At 38.4% G+C, this 7,611-nt stretch overlaps 1 pseudogene; it reads right to left on the bottom strand.

Moving 5' to 3' along the window:
• Positions 1–109: 109 nt before the first annotated feature.
• On the bottom strand, positions 110–7,350 carry LOC121978136 (annotated as a pseudogene).
• Between the last annotated feature and the right edge of the window lie 261 nt (positions 7,351–7,611).

Below are 7,611 nucleotides of genomic sequence, written 5' to 3'. Positions count from 1 at the left end.
ACTTGCTATACCGCTCCATTCTTCTTGTGCCTTTCATTTCCCTAATCTCACCACTTTTCACCTTCAGATGTCTAGTTTTCTGAGTTAAAACATCCACTGTTCTAATCTGTCAAACAAAAGTATCATTTAGTCTACTTAACTACAACAAAGAACAAAAATAGAAGAATTATACATGCTGCAAAAGTCCTAGAATATCACCATCAAAAAGAAATTGACATGGGACAATATACGCAATTTACATTCCATGCAAATGCATACATCATCCAAAGTTTTCAAAAATCAAATACCTTTCCTACTCAAATGTAATATAGCATGCATTCAGCCCACTCGAACCGCACTTCATCAATTTCAACTCTGGAGTACTTGAGATTTGTAAACTGTAAAAACACATAAATAATATATTAGTAAACAAAGATAAAAAATCATAGTTGAAAAAGTAGTAAGAGCACCAGGTAACAAGATGACTAATTTGAATGCTTAAAAAGAGACACATTCATCATTTATCTCAACCACATCATATAGTGATAGATCTATCATTCCTGGGAACTTAATATATTCCAAACCAGAAATTATTGCAACAAAGTTTTCTCATAGTTGCAATTTAATTAATCAGTACTTGATGGAGGTTCAATCTTTCCATATTCAGAATATCATTCAAACGTCCTGGTGTAGCAACAATGATTGAACATTGCGTTAAAAAATTAATCAGTACTTTAGAGCCTTCAAAAATTCCCACTGCGTTCTTCACAGACTCAACATCAATGTCTATTAGCTTTCCTATGCTTGATGCAATGATTGAACACCTCTTTTCTCGGGCATTAGGAACAAAGGTGTTTGCTTTTTCTTCAGAAGAAAACAATGCAATACTGAAAAAAAAAACATCTCAACTATCTCAAACAAAAGAATGATATGTTTGTTATTAACCACTTACGAATCAAATAAAGTTGAGCTAGAATATTGAGGGTGATGGGAATTTAGATAAAGACTTTTTTTTTTTACTGTACAAGGTTTATTAGTAAAGAGATTATTTTGCTGATCTCTTTCATCCTATATCTTTTCCAATCCATCATGGTATCTTATTGGACATAAACTTCAAACGATGCCTAACAAAATATCAAAAATAGTACCAGAGCCAAAATTCTCAAACACATCAATCCTCTTCTATCTTTGGTTTATCTTACGGCAAACATTTTCATATATTTCCTTTACGACACCCTCTTCTTCCCTGGTACTACCAAACACATCAACCCTCCCATGGAGCCTCTATATAAAACAATGTCTATGCGCTATAACTCATGATATATGTCATGCAAACTTTATTTGCATTCAGTATCATCAGTTTATGGAGGTATTAAGGAAAGATTAAAGTGATTGTTGTCTAATTCATAACCAATTCTGCCTTGATCCTTTCTAGCTTGATGTATTACCATATTAAAATTCCTAATTGCTTTCGCATGATGTGATTTTTCTCTATTCTTGTCCATTGTTTTCATGTAATTGCTAAAGTACTACTTGTGCTAACTATGAACTCTGAACAATGTTGAACAAATCATCAAGAATATTATTCTTTCCACAAGTTCTCACAAAATTGTGTATAATTGATCTAAATAGTTAGCAAATGCAATTTTGTGATTGTTTTTTCAGAAAGATATATAAAGGAAGCCATTGAGCCTCCATCCCCCAATAACTTATAATTGTTGTAAGACATTGACATTGTTGTAATACAATTTCAAAGTGTGTTGTATCCCAAAGGTTCAACTAACTGGGGCTTTGACAATATTAATCTTAACTCACCAATTATCTTATATTGCTAGTAATACCATAGTTATCCTTCACACACCTTTTACTTAAGTCACAACTTAAAGGCCTAGATTACCAAATAAAAGGATTGAACACAGAGTTAAGAAAAAATGACCTTGGTTTGTTGCGAGCATTAGCGAGTTGCAGGGCAGCAGTGTTTGTGGCAATTACTCCGATTACATCATCAACGAGAGCTGCTAGCTAAGGATGCAATTGCAAAGCAAATTAGTACTGAATGCACTTGAAATATAGAAGAGGATAAGCAATTAGATTTAGGATACCTGGCCAGGAGTGGTAATGAAGAGGATATGTGTGTCATCTCCGACCACTTCCTCTACATCCTCCCTCACTTTCTCATGTGGGATGACAAAGAGAGGCTTCACACCCCTGTTTCCACAAGCTAATAAGATGTATCTAATATGAAATCAATTCTTGAAGATTTGATATCCATAAGAATATGACACAGAATTCTAAATTCACTTTCCAAGAGTAAGTATTCTTCTGCAGACCATCAAGAACAACAACTGTATGAATTAGACAGTGAACTAAATTTTCTATGCAAAGCAAGGATATATTACCACCATCACAAAGGGAACTATAAGATTATATTGTCTTGGCTTCTTTATTCATGAGCTAAAAATCACCCATCTTATGTGTACTGATCTAGTAGTTAAAGTATGCACATGAGTTAACATCTAGTAAAATGTCATTCATGTCTAGATTATAGATTCTACATGATGGCAGTAGTATCATCCATGTATACTTTGTTCTTGACTCTTTCTTCCACTTGACTGAACTTATTGTAGATAGCATGGCTTCACTCTATAAACTTGTATCTCTACAAAGGAGTTCTGCATACCTCAAACCTTTTACTATTTCAACCCAAACTTGGATCGGCAACAAGCTATCACTGTCCCCCTTGGATCTCTTTGAAGCCACAGAATCTGTTTCAATGCCATGAATGACAACAAATCCCCCCTTTCGAACTCCGACTTTGCTGTATTTTTCTTCCACATAGGCCCTGAGCTTCTTTGAGACGGACACTCTGAGAGGAGACACTGGGTGCCTTGGCACACTGCGAAATGGTCTCCCTAACCATTCCTCCATTTCATCGTACCTGAAACACCACAAGTATCACAAATGAACAATCCACAACAACAAAAGATTTTTTTGTTTGTTTGTTTAGAATTGAGGCATCAATGGTGGTTGCCTCACATGTGGTATCCACGTTCGGAGAGGTTCATGGTTGGAGAAGTGAAGGTCTCTGTGAGCAACAGGCCTGCGCCTGCTGCATTGACATTAGGGTACACGTAGCTTACTTTGTCCTGAGCAGATGTCATGAACATGAATGCCGCATGGCCAAGTCCAGCAAGCTTGGTCGAACAAGATCAAATCATAGTATCGATTCTGTCAACAAATTCGTAAAAAGCTAGTGAGATTTCTGCTGTCATTCCATTTCAAGGATCATGTGTTTTTCCCCCTTTCATTTGTACCTTTAACAGACCGATCATGTTGACGTACTCCGCCGGCTCCGGGAAATCTTCGTCGGGGTCATACACATTCGCCCACCTCACATTCTTGTTCACCTCGTACATCTGCTTCCCCCAGGGCGAGGCAAAGACATCGATCTGCACACCGGGGTACCTATCCTTGATGAGCTGGATCACGAGGAAGAAGAGGAGGTTCTCGTAGACTCCGCCGGAGATGACGCAGCACCAGAGGTGCACGTCGCCGCAGACCTTGGAGGCGAGCGAGGCGAGCTCGACGTTGAATCCCATGGGAAACTTGAGGAAGTTGTAGGGGTTAGAGGGGTTGTTGGGAGGGCGAGGGTCCTCCTCCTGCTTTCCGTTGGTGAAGAGGGATCCGTACTCGATGTCGGGGTTCTCTTCCCAGTCGAAGGGGTCGAGCCAAGGGTTCTTCTTCTTCTTCGCGGTGGCGGCAACGAATCGGAGCCGTCCTCGCTGAGGATGGTACGCCGAGGAAGAGGATAGAGCATGGGTGTGGATTGGGGAAGGGAATGCATGGGAGATGGGGAAGGAAAAGCTACAGGAATGTGAAGAAGGTCTCCTCTTCTCACCCAAAGGGAGGAGTTGGAGGAGATGCGGTGTGGTTGGATGGAGAAGGAAGGGGCGTTGATCTAGGAAGGGGAAGAGGGAGATGAGGTTGAGAGAGATGGTCAGGTTTAGGTTTAGCCTGAGAGAGATGGTCGGAGGAAGGGGCGCGATATAGGTTTAGGTTTGGAGGGAACTTTGTGAAGTGTAAATTTTGGCTGGTGGAAAAATTAAAATATTTTATTTTGGTTCATTAACACCGGGTTTTAAAAACCACTGTTAAAATCGGTGTCTATTAATGAAAAAAAGGCGCTCATAGATATCGCCTAAAAAATCGATGTCTATGAGCAAAAATCTGCGCTCATAGACACCGATTTTTGGAAAAATTGGTGTAAAATACTTAAAGACATCGGTTTTTGCTTAAAACTGTTGTTGTTCCACCGATGTCTATGAGGGTTTTTCTTGTAGTGCAAGTAAATTGACTCTGTTAGCATTGTTTCTTTTCTTTTCTGCTGTGTTTACTCGACGAAATTTTAATTCGATCACGATCACGATCCAACACATATGGTATTCATTGACTTAGAAAAAGCTTATGATAGAGTTATAAGAGAAATTATATAGAGAATTCTAGAATAGAGAAATGTTAGCATAATATATATTCAACTAATTAAGGATATGTACGAGGATGTAATGACTAGAGAAAAGACTTTAGGTGGAGTAACTGAAACATTTCTTGTAAAATACTGAACCAGATAATAATTAAATAATAAGGTTTAATAGGATAATAGCATTAATGGAATTTTTAGGAATTTTTTGAGAATTTTTTGGAGCTCGTAAGTGTTTGAGTGTATACTGAAAGCCTAAGCTTTTGTAGACATTTATTTTGAATAAAGAATCACATTTGGTTAAATTATCTACATTTGTTTGTAGTTGTTCAATTAATTTATATTGTAGATAACATAGTATGTGGTGTCACATACAGAAGATAATGTTATCAGTAGCTCACGACCAAGATGGAAAGGAACAAACCATTGGAAGGTCGTAGTGTAATTAGGTATTAGTTTATCTTAACTATATAATTACACTAGTACACTTAGAGTGTATTGAGTAGGACCATTAGAGGTCGTTTCTTTTATACTGACTTTATAAAGGAACAAAGACCTCAGTTATTATGGAAGTGTGTGCTTTTAATCCTAATATAATAACAAGCACATATATTTGATATTTATTTCTTTAATTTATCAATGAGTGAGATTTAGTTTGATAAATTAATAAGCCCGATAAGTTGGGAAATGATATCACTTATAGTGTGTGTTGTTGATTATAAAAGGAAATTGTGTCCTAGAAATCTAGGTTGAGAATGCCCCCAAGAGGAGCTCATAAGGATTGTCATGTTAAACCCTGCAGGTGGACTTAATCCGACATGACGATAAGGTTGAGTGGTACTACTTTTGGACTAAGATATTAATTAAATGAGTTGTCAGTAACTCACTTAATTAGTGGGCATTCGACATCTTAAACATAGGGAGACTAACACACTCATAATACGAAGGAGCCCAAAAATGTAATTTGGGATTGGTGCGGTAGTTCAATAATAGTTCTCTAATGGAATGAATTATTATTGATAAAATTAAGTTGTGTGTTCGGGGCGAACACGGGATGCTTAATTTTATCGGGAGACCAAAACCAATTCCTCCTCTCGGTCCCTATCGTAGCCTCTTAGCCTCTTAGTTATAGAGTGCTATACCCAGCTATACCCACCTTCATACCCATGTTGTAGGGGTCGGCCAAGCTAGCTTGAGGACCAAGCTAGGGCCAGCCAAGCCTTGGTCCATGGGTGGCCGGCCCTAGCTTGAACCCAAGCTTAGGTGGCCGGCCCTATTAAAATAGAAAAGAATTTTAATTTTAAAATTTTCTTATATGTGGAAGATATAATTTAAAAGAGAGATTTGAAATTAAAATATCTCTTTTATAAGTTTCTACAAAAGATTAAGAAAAGAGATTAAATTTCTTTCCTTATTTGTAGATTGAAAGGATATTTTATTTTTCTTCTTTGTAAATTATTCACATGTTGAAAAATTAAAATTATAGAAATTTCTTTTTATCAACCATGAAGGGATTTTAAAGGGAAATTTTATTTTTTAAAATTTCCGGAAACAAATAAGGAATTTTAATTGGTTGATTGAAAATTGTCTTATTTGATCCTCCATGAGGTGGCCGGCCATAACATGGGTAATTAGGAAATTTTATTTCATTTTTCTTAATTGATTCATGTCAAGGAAAGTTAAGGAAATTTTATTGTAATTAAATTTCCTTATTTTCCAAAGCTAAGGATTATAAAAGAGGGAGTTTTGGGTGCCTTCAAGGTGAACAAACTCTATTATTTTTCTCCCTCTTTTCTTCCTTGGTGTGGCCGACCTTTTCCCTTTCTCTTCTCTCCATCTTTGTGGCCGAACCTCTTCATGCTCTTGGAGTTTTAGTTGGTGGCCGGATCTTAGCTTGGAGAAGAAGGAGAGAAAGCTTGTATCCCTTGGAGCTTGGTTGGTGGAAAAAGATTTTCATCCTTTGGAAGTTTTGCTTGGCCGAAACTTGAAGGAAGAAGAAGGAGGTGCTGGGTGGTTCTCGTCTTGGAAGATCGTTGCCCACACAACATCCAAGATTAGAAGAGGAATACGGTAGAAGATCAAGAGGTCATTATCTACTAAGAAAGGTATAACTAATATTGTCTTCCGCATCATGTTAGTATTATCTCCATGTAAAAATACCAAATACAAGAGGCATGCGATTCTAGTTTTTCGAATTAGTTTTCGATATTGTGTTCTTTTATTTTTTCTTTTCCTTGTGATTTGATTGTTCTTAGAGGTTAACCTAGGGTTACTATGGGAAGGTTAAATATTTAATTTCCTTAAAAGGCTTTGTCTAGTCGGTGGTGGTTGCTCCCATATCCAAGAAGGTCATGTGCCTCGCCATGCAGTACTGAAAGCTGATTTTGGAAATAGATATTTAATTGTCTTCGTGACCTAGGTGATTTGGATCGAACGTGTTAAGTTTCGCAGGAGATCCAAGTCTAAACCTAAAAGAACAAATAAATTAAACTCAGGATCAAACGTGTTATGTTCCGCAGGCGATCCAAGTTTAATTTAAAAGAACACATGGTAGCTAGGAAAAGGTTCAGACCTTTGTATAAAATTTTTGTACAGTGGAACCGTTAGGTTTTCCGAGTAGCAACCTACAGTAAGATGTATTTTAAGGGGATCAAATATTGGGCTTTAAGAAAGTCTGTTTGAATACCCAAAAGTGGAAGTTGATTGATGAATAAACTTAGGTTTTGATTTTTCCTAAACCTAAGTTCGAATTTTATAAATCTAATACATTGCCTGTGCCCTAGCTCCCCCACGCCGAGCCCCACCTCGCAATGCACCTCCTCTCCTTCATCCCCGACCTCTCCTCCTCCACCGAACCTTTCTCCCCACACCCTCTTCCTTTCCCTCTCCCTCATCCCCGAGCCCTTACTCTCGCTGGCCTCTTATCCTCACGCGAGCACCACAGTCGCGACTCTTCTCCCTCGCACGAGCCCCACAGATTGCAGTCGTCGACCTCTCCTCACACGGGCACCATAGCCGCCGAGCCACAGTCGCCGGTGATCTCTTCTCTCTCGAGCAACAGCCGACGATCTTTCCCTCACGCGAGCACCAAGACGCCACCGGCTCTCCTCCTCATGCAAGCACCCCAGCGTCGCCGATCCTCTCCTTGCACGAGC

The sequence above is a fragment of the Zingiber officinale genome, chromosome 4B (assembly GCF_018446385.1).
Source record: "Zingiber officinale cultivar Zhangliang chromosome 4B, Zo_v1.1, whole genome shotgun sequence".
In the NCBI taxonomy this organism is placed as follows: Eukaryota; Viridiplantae; Streptophyta; class Magnoliopsida; order Zingiberales; family Zingiberaceae; genus Zingiber; species Zingiber officinale.
The sequence above is the reverse complement of the archived record's forward strand: the minus strand, read 5'-3'. Positions and strand labels throughout refer to the sequence as shown.